Source organism: Pteropus alecto, unplaced genomic scaffold, assembly GCF_000325575.1.
Source record: "Pteropus alecto unplaced genomic scaffold, ASM32557v1 scaffold311, whole genome shotgun sequence".
NCBI classification, from domain to species: Eukaryota; Metazoa; Chordata; class Mammalia; order Chiroptera; family Pteropodidae; genus Pteropus; species Pteropus alecto.
In genome coordinates, this window is record NW_006431916.1 from 307,494 (window position 1) to 324,725 (window position 17,232).

At 34.2% G+C, this 17,232-nt stretch overlaps 1 protein-coding gene and 1 pseudogene across 9 annotated transcripts in view; both read right to left on the reverse strand.

Annotated features, from left to right (window-relative positions):
• LRCH3 (leucine rich repeats and calponin homology domain containing 3) overlaps positions 1-17,232 on the reverse strand; it is a 97,834-nt gene that overhangs the window by 77,203 nt on the left and 3,399 nt on the right. The gene's annotated exons all lie outside the window — the stretch shown is intronic.
• LOC112473863 lies at positions 8,687-8,805 on the reverse strand (annotated as a pseudogene).

The window sequence follows — 17,232 nt, forward strand, 5'->3', positions numbered from 1 at the left end:
AGTAAAATTCCTAAGGAGGATCAAGTCCCTAGAGAATTATATAAAAGTAATAATTTTAAACATGACTTGATAACTAACAAACCACAATGATACTGTTCATGGTGCTTCCCACAGGCTAACAAATACCAAGGACAAAGACCATAAAAAGTTGCCCATTAAATGAAGATACTGTGATGACTGAGCAACATTTGTTACATTTTTAAAACTTTTAAAAAATTTGCCGCATTTAAAAAAATACTTTGTACTTAGGTATTTCCTTTATGTTTTCAATCATTATGCCATTCTCATGAAATTTTTGTTGAAAGAATGTAATAAAAATGATTAGCTATTAATAAAATTATGTAACACAGGGAGGTCAGAAATGAGAATGTTTTCTATGCTTTTCATTTTAAAGTTACATTATTTTTATATAACTTGTGAGTTTAATTTTATCAAAGGTAGTAAATTTATATAAATTAAATGTCAATTAGTGCCTTCTGCTTTCAGAAGCAAAAGGCACTAATTGTACTTTTCCCTAGTCCTCCTGCTAAGTACAACTAAAAACCCTGACCATTTTATTTAAAATGAACATAAGATAACTAGGAACTTTAGGATACAAAGAATGATATCGTGATTAGTTCCCTGGGTTTTCTTTTTGCCTCGTGTATTCTAGACTTGGAGGTGACATCTTCAAGTTGGCAACCCAGAAACACCAACAAGCAGAGACTTCCCTCAAAAAACAAACACCAAAAACACCTAGCCCCAACAAACGTCACCTCTCTATAGTTAAAGGACCAGGAAAGAGGCAACTTCAGTAATGAGGCTCACTCCAACTTCCTGCTGGAGTGACGTAAGAGGACTAGTAGAGTCAGGACTCTGACTACTGCCCAGTACTCTGGAAAGGCGGAAAGAAAAGATAAATGGCCTGTCACATGATTACTATTCTTTTTAGAAAGCAAAGTCCTTGAAGCAATCTCTAAAAAACTATGGGAGTGTACAGGGTATGCAGCAAAAACTTTTAGGACTGAAAATTTTTCAAAATCTTAACCTGATGTTAATTTTCAGTGTTCTGCATTAGAGTATGAAAATTCAGACCACCATAACTATGATGCCATTACTGAAATAAAGGAAAAGAAAAAATACGAGACACATTTCAGAAGGAAATGCCATTGAGCCTATCTGACTTTTGAAAGAAGCAAATAACTTTAATAATATCCAGTTCCTATAATCACAATCCCAAAGTCAAAAACAATATAAACTAGAAGACCTGAGGATTCAATGATGGGATATTGATAATCAAGTTCTGAAGTAGAGTGTTGGAAATAGGCAATGAGGGAAAAATCCATTAATGTCTTATTTTGTTTATAATATTGGACTTCATACTGAATGACGACCACTTGATATGATTAACTCTAAAGAGAATATATATTTTTCTATAAAAGCTATAAATGTATCACAACTTTTCCTTATTTTTTACTTTCATATAGCAGCATTTACAGAGATGCCAAATGTGTCTCATCATGAGGCAGGTCTTAGTTTTAATCAGAAAATAAAAAGCATAGATTACGATCAAAACAGTCACATCTTTACATGATTCAATGATATCCTCTTTTCTCCACAGCACTTTAAAAGTTTGAACTTTATAAACTCTTTGAGCAAATTTATTACCATTTCACCAAAACAGACTTTAATTGCAGCATGTCTGTGTTATTTCATTGGGGACTTCACTAGGATTAGAAAATGTGGTCATGATATTATAAAGAATTTCTTTGCAGTGAGATTTAATTTGTTGTTAATAGGTTATTTGTAGAAATTAAGATCACCAGATTAAATGAATGCACTGTAAAATGTTTTTAACATAGTAATAACATGCTACTGGAAACTGTTAGAAGTAATTTTTCTCATTTTAAAATATCTGTAAATATTACTATGTAACTTGCATGTGTAAATCTGAAAAAGTACCATAAAAATCTAAGAGTTTTTATATATTCCTTTTTCATTAAAAGACTAATGCATATTTTTTTGGTTATACAGATAAGCCAAGTGTTTAGATACTTGAGAAATTTGTTTGTGGGTTACGTGTCTGCTTTTAAAAAAATGCTTTTTGTTGTTGCTGTTGATTTTTTTCTTAGCATAAGCTAGAATATTTCTAACATAGTCTGTGGCCTTTGCTGTGTTTATAGTATGGTTTCATTTAAAATACAGATACTGGTATCTTATTTTTAGGATAGGTGAGAAAGGGGAGAATTTCTAATAAACTGTTAATATATTTAGGTGCATGGGGTTTAATTTTTAAATCTCTAATAAAATGTTTAAACTGATTTCCACTCCCCTATTTATACTTAATTTCACAGAAATTTATTGGGTACATCTTCAAGAAGTACCATAAAATAAAAAAAAAAGTTTAAAACTCAGATCAGAGTATTTTATGTGACATTTTGGATAACTGCAGTGTAATGAAAGAATATCTAATTTATTGTGGTGGGGTTAATTTCTGTTAGTACTTGAGACTGTATCATCAGATCTCTTTCATAATGGAATTCCTTTTCTGGTTAAATATTTAATTTGAGCACATAGTGCCTTTTTTTTTTTTTTAAGTCGTTGGCCTAAATTTATTGTAACTACATGAAATAAGCATTGGTTTAAAACTTAACATTCTTATAAAAGTCTCTCTGAAATGCATGCAGAATTTAAATCGTAGCCAAATGTATTATCATTATCCTATTTATAATTTTAATCAGCTTTTCAGAAATTTCTTCATAATGTAATTGTGAAATCAAATTGAGGTCGTTACTATAAAAACAAATTAATTTATTCAATGAAAGTACTGACAAAGTAATACTTTTTATTCTGCAATTCAGTCATTATATAAAAACAATGAACCCAGGAGTCCTAATACAGTTTTAAAATATCACATTGGTAATTCTGTAAATTCTAGCTCACTAACAATATCCAGTTTCCTAAGTTCTTCTTGGATAGCAATTTGGTTTTATTGTTTATACTTAAATGTTCAAATATTTTCCTTCAAAATCCAAACTATTTTTTTGTATTAGTTGTGTAAGTGCTAAGAATTGATTATATGTAAATGCTTTTATTGGTCATTATTTCTCTATGTCTTAAAACAAGATGTTTCTAAAAGAAAAAAAAAAAAGGTGATGACTCCATAGTATAGTGTTTAGCACGTCTGCTTTACATGCAGAAGGTCCTGGGTTCGCACCCCGGGTGGAGCCACGGACCATACCCCAGGTGCGCCAGGCCCCAGGTACACACTGCGAGCATGTGGGAGGAGACGCCCCGCCTTCAGAGATCCAGTTCCTAAGGGGAAAATGGCAACATCCATAAGTCAGGGGTGGAAAGGGGAAATTTAAGAAGGGGGAGGAATAAATAAAACAAGATATTTCTACATAGCTATTTTCTGAGATTTTTTTGATTATCTCCAGAAGCTCTCCCTAAGCCCAAATAAATACTTAACTTTGTGATTATTACTGACAAGGTCCCAAAATGTAAGCAATGTCACCTACTTTCAGCACAACTAAATTTAGGTAAATGGATTTTTACTTTTCATTGCAGTACTGGATATTTTCATTTCATCTAAACTATGGTACAGCTGTCCCTTTTTTCCCCTGCTTGGAATAGTGCTCCATGAATATTGTTTTCCTGCACATTTTAGAGAACCAATTCAAAAACAATCAATTACATACTCTGCTTATTAATGAAAGGCTATTTAAAGAGAAAAGAAATTTTGTGTTAGAAATATCCAAGTTTTTAAAAAGAAGCAACTATTTTTGTATTCTCATCGTCTTTTAGATCGGTTTGACAATCATCAGCTTTTGAAATGTGAATTCCTACTGCCAGAATAAAGGTCTCATTTTTATAACATCATGATGCTTTTGTATTTCTTCCTGCCCTTCCACTCATTCTGTCCACCGTGATGCCCAGGCCCGGCCCCAGGATCCGCGCCTACCTGGGGGGAGTCAAGGTTTGCAGTTGGGTGCTAAATAAACAAAACAAAAGGCTTACTGTAAGATCTATCAAAGATGCTAGAGTCTAAAAAGGCCCATGTACCATGCTTTATTAGTGTGCATATATTTGCTCAGGAAAAGCAATAATGTACACTGAATGACTTGGAAAAATAACTTTTTTCTCCCACGGTTATGTTTTCCACATATCCTAGGAGAGTGGGACGCTGAAAAATGTATGTAGGCTGATAAAATTTTGTTACATATTTCCAAAGCTGGGCCATGAGAAAAATGTTAAAAAATGTAAAAAGAGGAATGAAAAATTAAATCAAACTTAGAACTCTAATTTAGCTAAGAGTATTATTCTTGTAGTGTGGAGACTTGGGTTCTAGACTTGTTCTCTTGGTGATATATATTGGTCTGGGATGATTAAAAAAAAGTCATTTTATTATGAAATGTAAAAATTGTGTAATGAAAAAGGATGAGAACTCTGTTCTTTGGAAAAAAGTATTTTATACTTCCAGTCAAGATGGCAGAGTAGGTAAATGCTGTGCTTGCCTCCTCCCACGACCACCTCAAAATTACAACTGAACTACAGAACAACCATCACTGAGAATCACCTGAGTCTAGCTGAACAGAAGTTCTATAACTAAGGATATACCTTGAGACAGATAACACATGCACATTTCCTATTGTTAGAAAACCCAACTTATTAAAATTTGAACTTAAAAAAAGTACAGACTTTCTCTATGCAAGAAATAAAAACATACTTTAGTCTTAAAAAAGGTATTTTATAAATACAAGGTGTTATTAATGATGGAAACTTTACTACCAAACATAAAATTATTACTTAATAACTTCTCACTTTAAGTAACAAAAAATCTAAAGATAACCATAATAAAGAATTTCTCCACAAGTTTTAAAAGCAATTCTAAAATGATAACCAAAAATTCAAAGTAAAACAAAACTCAAAGTATAATTCTGGAGGAAACTAAATCATACATTACAAAAAATAACTTGAACAAAAAAACTCTTGGGAAAACATGACACCAATTACCAGTAGTAAACAGTCAACCGTATACACCTTCTATATTGGGGGGTACATGTCAGTTTAGAACTACTGCGGTATAATGCATCAATTTAATCCTGGTATATTTTATGACTCATATGAAATGTAAAATAAGATTGAAAAAATTAAAAGCATTTTATAACAAACTGGAGTGGGTTTATTTTATATTCAAAAATCATACTTCAAAAAGCCATATTCTTGCCTAGAACAGTGCCTGAGACATTGGCGCACAATATATTTTTACTAACTAAATAAATGTGGCGCTAAAGTAAGCAAGGGAAAGAAGGCGGAGGAAGGAAACTAACTTTTGTTGAGCACTGGAACATTTGTTAATTGCTCCATATGGCTACTATCTCGTTTAATCCATAAAACCTCCTCATGAGGCAGACATTGCACAGATGAGGAAACTGTCATTTAGAAAGGTTAGAAAACGGGTCTATGGGTTACACAAAGCTAGTTATTGAACTGAAATTCAAACCTATGTAACAGAGTGAAATGCTTGGACTCTGACTATCCTGTTCAAGCCTGCATTATTCCTATAGCCTTCAGGCTAATAGTTTAGGCTTAGTCTTGCTAATGATTAGACATGCTAATCATTAGAGGAATTCTGCTTGCTTGAGTTTTACAAAAACAGCTCCTCCCAGTTCCCCTTCCCTTAACAAAGAAAAAGCCTGATCTCTATTTCAATACTATTTATTCTAAATAGTTTTACATTGAATTTTAGTATTAAATACATTTTGATAAAAAGTCATTATGCATATGGACTATAAATATCCCTTTGTTTAAAGAAAGAAAACAAACCTTTAGTGAAATTGGTCTTGATTAATCTACTGGATACACATATGAAATTATTCTAACTATATTGAGGAAACTAAGGAAGTTAAAGTCAGTAGCCTTCAAAAATATGGTATCAATAGCACCACATAAATAAAATTTATTGAAAATGAGCAGTCACAGTTGGCATTTAAATGTTGTTATTTCTAAAATTTTTGATAGTATTTTACTTCAAAATATAGTTTGGTATAATAATATATAGTAACCCAGTACAAAAAATACGACTATACTGGGTATGAAGGAGAGGAAAAGCTGGTAACTCAGATCAGAATATAAATGAAAATCAACTGAAAGGCTTTAATTTTAGAGTAAGAAAAGAATTTGGTCAAATGAGGGTTAAAATTGTCCACATTCATAACTTTGAAAGGTTCTTGCTCCTTCACATAAATTATCAAAGCTGTTCCTGATGCTGTCCTGTCTGGTATCAGTTGTCACGTGAGATGATATAAAACAAGGCTCCTGTAGACAGGTTGTAATCCTGTATCCTCTTGCTTACTAAAAGGAACCAAGGCTGCTTAAAAATAACAAATGCTTTACCTAGGGGAGAGGGAAACAAGAAGGATCTGGAAAATCTCTTTCTTCTTGGAATGCAATTTTCAACTTCTCAGCAGTAATCTTGGGATGGGGAGAGAGGCTTGACCAAGAGGAGGGCTCCCACACATGATGAGCTTAGGCAATGACATATACAGCATAAAACAGGTAGAGGCACTTACAAATACCTTGAATCTGTAAGAAATCCTTAAGTCTATAAGGATCCTAAAAAGGAAACATGAAGGGTGCTGTGACTAAATGAGTACCTATGATGAAAAATTCTCCTTTTGTGAAAAAAGTAGATAAAATAATGAAGATATGGATTCTACAGAAAATATCTTTAAGTTCTATTTGTCATTATGTTTGAAAATAAAGAAGTGTTGACAAACTGCAAGTACTATAAAACAGCAAAATTAATAAACCAATGCTAGTCATTGTTGATCTGACCTCAAGAATGTTTAGTTCCTACTGTTACTAAACAATGTCTTCAAAAGCAAGATAAGCAATTAAGCCAGTAATAATTAGACTGCTAAAACCAAGTATTAGAAACAAATAAACCGACAAGAAGTTAAGGCCTGCTTACGGTATAAGGATTTGGGGTATAAAGTCTCAATCCTCATAATAGAAGTGGGAAAAAATAATACAATGAGATTGAGCTCTAGACATAGGCTGCAGTTTTTGCATAGGCTGGGATCCTTACTATACCTATTAGGATGACACATTAGGCTTTTTTTTTTTACCTTCTCAGCATAACTGTGGCAGAGGCCCAGCTGATTCAAGGCACAGCCCAAAAGACTTGCAAATACCACATCTAACCCTTAGCCATATACATATCCATGATATACCCAAATTATGAGCCTACAACATCCTAGGAACATGGTAGCTAATGTTTTAACTTCCTTCTTTGCCTACTGCACCCCCCACCCCAAAGGGCCTTTCTCTTTTTTAATAGACTGGTATTGAAAATGCTCAATTTGGTCAATCTATGTGGCATGGGGTTAAAATAAATGGTGTCAACTTAATTCAGAGACCCTCTGGGGGAAAAAATGCAATCTCAATTATCTGTTTAACTTTATAGCAGTGCTTCTCAAACTGTAACATTCGCACAATCTTTTAAAAGACAGATTCTAACTTTAGGATGGGTCTGAAATTTTGCATCCTAGTTAATGCCATGTTGCTGGTCCATAGACCATACTTAGAACAGTAAAACTTCACAGCACCATAGATCATTATTGAAAATGTCAAAGAAGATACCATGAGTTAGTACTATCCTAGGAAAACCAGAACATAACAATTTAAAAAGAATAATTATAACTTTGAATAGTACTTATGAACCAAGAAAACAGAAAAATTTCTTACTGAAACCAAATAACAACCAAGAATTTCTCAATCCACAATGCAAGAGGCTCAGTAAACTTCAGAGTAGGATAAGTACAAAGAAAGCCACATCATAATCAAACTTCAGAAAATCAAAGGCAAAGGGAAAAAAATCTTAAGCGGCCAGAGAAGAAACAAATGTTATCCTAAATGCACCACAAACAACAGAAACTGAAGGCTGATTTTCAACAGAAATTACGGAAGTCAGAAGACAATGTAATTACACTTTTAAGGTGCTGAAATGAAAAAGCAAAAATGAAAAACCCTGCCAAGCAGGAACTCTATACCCAGTAAAAAAAATGGAAGGCAAAATAATGATTTTCAGACAAAACAAAAATTCTAAAAGAATTCAATGCTAGCAGACCTAGACAGGTTTATGATACATGGAACACAGGGTCATTCATTCATTCATTCATTTATTCAAAAAGTATACTGAGGGTATACTATGTGATATACTCTATTGTAAATGCTGGAGATACAGACAGAAAAGGCTGTTATTCTACTGAAGCTTACATTTTAATGATGTAAACAATCAATAAATAAAGACATACTATGAAGGAAATAAAGAACAATGAAGAAAAGTGGCTCAAGGCAACAGGCCAGGGTTTATCATGAACCTCTCTAAAGATATGAGTTTTAAGGGGGCGGGGCGGGGGAGGGGGGGACAGGGCTAACATTTACTGATCATTTACAATGAGCTAAGAATTACTCTTAAGTGCTTTATATATACTTACTTATCAAATCTAAAGAATGAAAAGCAGTCACACAAAGATTTGGAGGAAGGGCATTCTATGAACAGAGGCTATCAAGTACAAAGGCCACAAAGGAAAAACAAGCTTAATAAGATTTAATGAGCTAGGTATAAGAATGCAGTTAAGGCTTAAGAAGCAGGCAGAAGTCACACACAGGCTTTTATTTATTTTATTTATTTTTTTTATGCCTACAGCACCTGGTATTCCTAGGTGTTCTCCCATCCAAGTACTAATCAGGCCCAACACTGCTTAACTTCCAAGATCAGATGAGATCAGGCATGTTCAGGGTGGCATGGCCATAGAGACATAAGGCTTTTTTGACCCTAGTCAAACTAACAAAATCCTATAGTAGTTATCCATTGCCTTTTGTATGTTTGATTTTAAAGGGAAATGACACGATCTGACTGACATTTAAAAAATATCATTTTTGGCTATTGTACGGAGAATGTTTTCAAGGGGTAAGAGTAGAAAAAGGAAGATTAGTTAGGAGGCTACTGCAGTAGTTCATGGCAACAGAGAGCATGGGGCTGGGGTTAGAGTTTCAGCAGGGGAGACAGAGAAGTGGGCAGATTTAGGATATGTTGAAGTAGAAGTGATCTGCTAATAGACTGAGGAGGATTGGAGTAACAGAGAGAATAAAGGATGACTCCCAGGTTTGAAGCCTGAGCTACTGCCTAGATACATGGATGGTGGAATAATGGAATCAATTATTCAAAACTGGGATGAGTTTCTACCTCAATAAATGGATGGTAGTGTCATTTACTACAAGAACAAGTTTTTGGTGTTAGTTTTTCTCTCTACCTCCTTTGGGGAAGTGAGGAGTGGGAAGGGATTGAGGCAATCAAGAGTCCATTCTGCTCAAGGTACATTTGAGATGCCTATTTAGACATCTAGTGAAAATATCAAGTAGGCAACTAATATAAGTCTGAAGTTCAAGCATAAGTTAAGGCTAAAATTATCTGTTAAATGAATACGCCACAGAATCAAAGCTGACTCTAGTTGAAACCCATGCCAAAGTGCAACCTCAGGAGACTCCTCAAAAGCGCTAGGCCTCCTAAGTCTTAAAAACTCCAATTCAGTCTGCCCATTTATTTTCTAAATAAGGAAAGATAAGACTGACTTAAGCCAAACAACTAAACAGTAAAGAATCAAGGTTAAAACAGGTAAATCTTACTCCTAAAGTACCATGGTTCCTAATCTACCCCACCCCACCCCACCAAATCCATGGAAGCAGCCCAGCCTTTACAAACTACCCATTCTCCACTTTACATACACAATGATTTTTGTACATGCTATACAAAGAACTCATCCTTACATACAGCATCGCTTTAAGAAATTTCCTCAATCTTTGTCTGCTAATATCCTTTCCTTTTGAACAGGTTATAGCTCTTTATCCTTGAACTCCACATCTTAAGCTGTCTCTCATTTCTCATATTCTCACCGTAAAAACTACAATGTTTTTATATACTTAACATTACCCTTTCTCCTACTTAAAGATCACTAAGCTAACCACTGTCTTAATCAGTTGTCTCCAAGAAAGGTGTGTAAACCTGGTATCCAGGGGACACACAAAATGATCCACTGGAATGTGGAATTAGAATTTTTATTTCTATTTGTTTAATTTTTTTCAAAATTTTATATTTTATATGTTTTATAATATAATCAGTACATGAGTACATGAATATAATGTAAATAAATAAATATATATTTGTTGTCAAAATTTTACTATAGGGGCCACTGGCTAAAATGACAGGTATTGGGATTTGGGACACTGCAGACACTTGAAGAAGCAGGAAGTAGGCAACACTGGTAATTTTTCTTCTCGAATTAATGCAGACCCCAGATCTTAAAAAGAAATTAAGGGTAGTCTCAGAATTAAAAAAATAGCAAAGAAAAGAAAGGAAAAGAAAAAGAAAAAAACTGAAGGTACTCCTAGAAAAGAGTCTAATTAATAGATCTTTTCCTCCTCTCCCTACTGAACCAAGAAATGGAAAATTTGGCTACAGAAAAATTAAACCAATTATAGTCAGTAAACTGCCTATCATTTAATGCTTGCTTACTGTGCATTATAATTTCATATTCTACTAAAGGCTTACTTGGTTACTTGATTTCAGTACTAAATACAACTTGTAGTAGACAGATGCCAGTTTTTTAGGCTGTCAGGAGGTAACACTATTCCTATGTTTGGGAAAATCCAATACTTTATGAATTAGAATTCTTTCCTCAACCAAAGTTGAAAATAGTGCCACATAGTATACTTGCTTTCCCAGCTTCTCTTGCAGCAATGGGCACAGGTACATAACTTAAGTTCTCCCAAGCAGACATGTCCTCCCCTAACCTTGAAATGACAGCACAGTGGTAATACTACACCCTAATTTCCAGAGGAAATGGTGGCAAAAGTTCTAGTGCTGGCATACAGTGTCCATTACTACTGGTGTTGGTGGTGCATACTGAGGTGTCTATCCCCAGCGGCAGTGCTAGTGGTGTCTTCAGAGGACAAGATCTGTCACATGATTTTAGATATTGTTCCTGGTTACCTATCCTTCCAGTCAGGTTCTCCAGTCCTCCCAGAGATTTTGTAGGCTACACATAATGACAGTTGGTTTCTGTTACTGGTAACCAAAAATCATGACTAACCATACATGCTCAATTTTCAGTTTATTTTTCATATAAATTGGTTATCTACTTGTGACTTTAACATAGTTCTTCGTTAACACTGTATTTAAAATAAACAAACCAGTCTTTCAAGTGTTTATTCTCTACCAAAGTGTCCAATTTTGCAAAATGATGTTTTATACTTTAAAAAATACATTTTCGATTATATAAAATGTTTGGCTTACCTAGTCATTAGGCTATCTTTTTGATATAAAAAATTACTATCTTCCTAAATGAATTTTAGAGTAAAGTAGAAAAGTCAAGGAGGAATTTCTCAACTGCTGATCAGGTTGCTTGTTAAAAATGCAGCTTAATGCACCCTGCTCCAGATCTCAATCAGACTCTCTAGGGTATGGATCCAGGAATACACAGTTTTTTAAAGTGCCATAGGTGCTTTTATACACACCAAAGTTTGAGAACTAATAGACTTCAGTTTGTCACGTGATAATAAATGGCCAGAAATCACAATATTACTAAGTTAGCAAAAGCATCGTTTAGTTAACTGGCTAAAATTCTCCTTAGACAACTGAGACTTGCACATTATCGAAGTTAGTTATACATACTGAATATACATGGAAAGCCTACTTCACTGTAAGGAGTTTGAAACATTTCTTTTATTAGCAAATCAAGGTACTATTCTGCAATTTTTCAAAGACCTAAAAATTCTCACTGCCACTGATTACATTTGGTGGACTGTCTTAGCACATGTAAATCATCTTTTATCCTCTATGACACCAATTAAAGAGGGTCTGAATGTCTGACTTTTTGACATCAAAGGGAAGCCTATTCATTGATATTATCCTTGAGAATGTTCTGATTGAATTCTACCATCGCTGAAGCCCCAAGGGTCCCCATTAAACCCAGTCACACAGAAGTTAGTTGTCACTATTTCCAAAGCTAAGAAAGTGAATAGCCTCTTCATTATTTCCTGTTTTCGCCTACCCACTCACTCACTCACTATCTCATTCTCTCTCATCCATCCACACATTCATCCATCCATTCATCCATCCATACATTCAATAAACACTTAAAGGACATTTGGCATTGTACTAGGTGTTATACAATAAGAAGAGAGTAAAACAGAACCCTCTATGGTAGACAGAATTCTAAAATGGTCCCCCAATATTTCCTACCCTAATCTCCGGGGCTGTGAATTTGAAATATACTCTGATTATGTTCTTTATGAGGCAGAAGGGACTTTGCAGATATAATTAAGGTTGCTAGTCAATTATAAGAAAAATAATCTGGTTGAACCCAATCTCATCACATGAGCCCTCTGGCTGGTAGCAAAAGAGAAAGTCAGAGATTCAAAACAATACTGTTGGCCTGAAGGTGGAGGGGGCCGTGTTGTGAGGAATGCAAGAGCCTCCAGGACCTCAGAGCAGCCTGAAGCTGACAACCAGCAAGGAAATGAAAATCTCAGTTTTATAACTTTGAAGAACTGCCAAAATCTAAATAATCCTGGAAGCAAATTCTTCCTCTAAAGCCTCCAGATAAGAGCCTAGCCTGGCCAACACATTGATTTTGGATTTGTGAGACTCTGAGTAGATAACTCAATAGAGTCTGGTCTTCTGACTTAGAGAACTGTAACAAAAAGTTTCTGGGTCATAGAATATGTGTTATTTTCTGGGTCATAGAATATGTGTTTTTTCAATGTTACTAGGTATTTTTCGAAGTCAATTCACCAATTTGCACTCCCATTAACACTGTATGAGTGTCCCCAATGCTCTACTCTACTTTCTTTCCAGGACTTGGTACAGTCGGCTTTTCAAGGAGTCCTCAGTTTGGTTTTATTTTCCATTCTTTTGATTACTAATGAGGTTGAGCACTTTTTCATGTATTTTTTGGTCAAGTGGAATTCCTTTTTAGTAAAGTACCAATTCAGGTGTTTTCTCAGTTTCCTATTAGGTTGTTTTCTTATTTGTTAGTAGAAATTCTATACATATTCTGGATATCATTTGTGTGTTATATTTATTGGAAATCTCTTACTCCGTAGCTTATCTTTTCACTCTTTATGATGTACAGGTCATTTTGTAAAACCTGTTTTTAATGGAAAAATCGATTACCTAGTTTTTATAAATTAGTTTAATAAACCAGTAAAAATCCTTGGTTTTAGGTGTCCTTCAAATAAAAATCTAGAAATTTAGAAGAGCAAGGAAGAAAGTTAAAAGTGAGTAAGGAAATACCTGAGATTTTTAGGACTATTTTATGATTCTAAAATTAGTAGCACTGCATTTGATATTGCTGGCAACTTCAGGAACTCAAAACAATGTTCCTTTGTGTGAACTGCCCTATTTATCATATACTTTTTGCAAGCTTAAGTGGAATGAACAAAAAAATAATGAACATGTTACCACTTAAAAGTAATATGCATGTTATAATCTGAGATAGTATTAACCATCCAGCCCCCAAATTCAGCAACTGTAAAAGGAAATGAACCCTAGAAAATCTTTGGCCCCAACACTGTTGCCATTTTTCTAGTCTCAACATTTTGTGTTGACCGATGACTCATCTTCTCATCCCTCCTCAAGACACCATCCTACTATTTATCCTTCCTATTTAAAAACAAGGTCAGTACAGCTGAGTTTAGATTTTTTCTCTGAAACATAAATTTAAATCTTATTTCAGATGCCTTTATACATAACAGCCATGATCTTCCCCATGGTATCTGTCTCTCTTTAAAAGCGCACATCCTTGCAGTGTGTGCATACATGTGTGTTTCAGGAGGCGCAGGGGGAAAGGACATAAGTAACAAGTTTTTTTTTTTTTTTTTTACCTAAGCCTTTCCTATTTGGCCCCAACACTGTGTCAATACAAGAATTATGCTATTCCTCAGGCAGGAGTGAAAGGAAGAAGCATGTGGATGAGAATATATTCGAGCTGTAGGATTTCTCATTTCAACTAGAGGATAAAGTTATGAGAGTTATAAATGGTATTTCCTGAGATGTGTCTTAGCATCCCACATTTCAATTCAACATGTGTATTTCCATAGAAACTTTGTTACAAAATGTAGTATTATATACAATAGTATATCTATACTTTGACACTGAGAGGTGATTACAGAAAAATAACAGTATCAACATAGAACCTAACTTGGTCTGGTCTTTCTAATGGTTGGTAATTTGAAAACCATAGATTTGTATTAAAGCAAGCATGAATAAAGATGGTAGAATTCCTAAGAAAATTTTAAGCCTTCAAATTTCAAGTTCTCTACTGAGGCAACTTTAAACTCTGTACTCCAGACCTTCCCTGAGGTTAGAGATACTGCAATAAAAATTTATGTCATTAATACATACACACAGTCTTTATGTAAAGAGAGAGATATATAGGACAGCATGACTGTTAGGTATAAAGAGGTATGAAATGTGAATTGAGCCAATTTTCATATTTAGGAAAAAAAAACAGGTTTTTGTGGGTGGCCTATGAACCTAACTAGGCTACACACAATATGGAACACTGTTTCTATGTGGAACTGCTACTGAAATTTAGTTTGTGAATTAGATTTCAGTTTTTAAAACTGCATAAAATTTGTTAGAACAATTAATTCCACTTCTAGGAATATACCCAAAGGAAATAATAAGAGATGTGAGCAAAGAGTTATATAAAAGGATGTTAATAGTATCTTTTATTATAATGAAAAGTTAGAAATAGACTAAATGCCTAATAAAAGGGATTTAGTTAAGTAGAAAAATATGATTAAATATTCTATAGCCATAAGAATTCTATTATAAAAAATATTAATAGACATGACACAATATTTCTAATATACTATAAGGTGGAAAACTACAACCCTGTAATGCTAACAAGAATACTGTAATTATGACTGAGCCCCCATTTGCTGCCACATCCTCCCTTACCCTCTGCCTTCTCAACCATTATTTAATAGTGTTTCAGCCCTAGTAACCATGATGGCTTACTGTATTCAGATATAGAAAAACACTGCCTAAAGAAGTATGATTTATAAAATAATAATGCAGAAGAAAACTTCAATTCTATTTAAGACAGTATGCCCCAACATCACTCTCCAATATAGCTTTCTGTGATGATGGATGGATTCTATTATCTATGCTGTCCAATCAATATGACAGACAGTAGGCCTAACGTGCTATGCAATATGATATGCATGGCTACTGTCAATTTGAAATGTGGCTAGTGTGACTGCGGAACCAAACTTTTAGATTTTAACTTATTTTAATAACGAACTATGGCTAGTAGCTACCGTACTAGACAGCAGTGCTCTAGAAAAATTCAATAGTAAATATACTGTTTGACATAAAACATATATAAATAAGGATTCAAGGAAAATATGATTTCTGCTTAAGACTTGGCACTCCAGTGCATACTTCCAGGATTAAAGAAACCATAATTTTGTGGGTTACAGATTGCTTCTTTGAAAAATTAAATGGCCTTTTAGCAATCTTCATTCTTTTTTACCTAGGAAATAAGTCCCCATCTCCTGAAAGCTTCAATTCTCATGGCTTCAGTAAGACTGCATTACTTTGTTTGGCTCACCCACTACATCTCGTTTTCCTTTTTTTTCTGTAATGTTAGTCTCTCCATTCTGCCTTCAACTGTAGGCTTTTCCCCAAAGTTGAGTCTTTGCTTTCTTGTTTTCTGTCTTCCATTCAGAAGAGATTTCTTATAGCTTCAACTATGACTATTATTTGCCTGCAGTGAAACAGCACCATCTCAATATATAACCTTAAATACATCATTTAACCTCTATAAGACTGCTTCTCATTTGTAAAATAACAGATGGTTACTATGGTTCCTTGGCTTTTAGGTTTCTCTGAATTCTAGTAGAGGCTCAGTTATGAAACTTTGTTTCTGGTTCTTTCTCAGGCTGATTCCTCTTCTTGCCTTTTTAAATGCTGGTGTACTCCATAGTTGTCAGAGACCAGCTTTTCCACTCTTCACATTCTTTCTCTAAGCACTGCATTAACTCTTCACTATGACTCTCTCAAATTTATGCTGGAGCCCTAACTTCATTTAAAGTTCCAGATTTACATTTCTATTTGTTGTACATGATTAACTAAAGGTGCTACCAGACCCTTAAAGGTATAAAGCAAACCAAAGAAATGTGTATGTGTAAAAACTTCTTTGTCAGTATGTCTTCTGATCAAAAAGTTTTAGGATCAGATGTGTGTGAATTGGAATCCCAGCTCTATCACTTATTAGCTGAGAAAGCTTGATCGGATTAATCGCAAGTCTCCATTTTTTCACGTATAAAATGAAGTTAAAAACAGGACTTTTAACTCACAGGGTTGTTGTATGTGCATATTTTATACATACAGCTTAGCACAATACTTGGAATATGAAAATGGTTCAATAAATGTTAGCTACTATTATTATCAGCAGCATTACCATCTTTCTAGTCCTCCAGGTTTAACAGCTAGGTCACCTCTGATAACTGTCTTTTTCAAAAAAATAAATAAATTCAATTAGCATTTGTACACGTTCATTTTCCAATGTGATCTCTGCTTTTCACTCCTTCATAGATTTAAGATTATTATCATAGCCACCTAACTGGATTACTTGATTTTTTTTTTTTTAACAGGGTAGAATCTCTTATTTTGTTTCCTCTATATTACCTAGTGCAATGCCCAACATATAAAAGTTTAGCTATTATTAGACTACTCAAATAACCTTTACATTTATTTATTCCTTCACTAGATCCCTTGAGTTCTTTGAAAGAAGGGAGTATCTTGGTCTTCTTTATATATCTACACCTGATAAAATCCCTGTCAATAAATGTTTGTTCGATGAATGAATGTTGGCTAGCTTCACTGTCTCCAAACCTATCATCATCTAGCTACCTCATATGAGAAAGGTAGCTTCTGTATTCTCTAATCCAACCATTTACTCTGACCACCATACTGGCCTCACCACAACATTATCAAGAGCAGTCTCACTGTATTAGCCAGAACTCTTATTTTGTATCCAAAAATTCCACTCAAATTAAGCAGAAAAGGGAATTTATTAGCTTGCATAATTTGAAAGTCCAAGGACAGCACTAACTGAAAGACTGCCTATTGATCCAAAGATTCAAACATTATCATCAGAACTTGGCTTCACT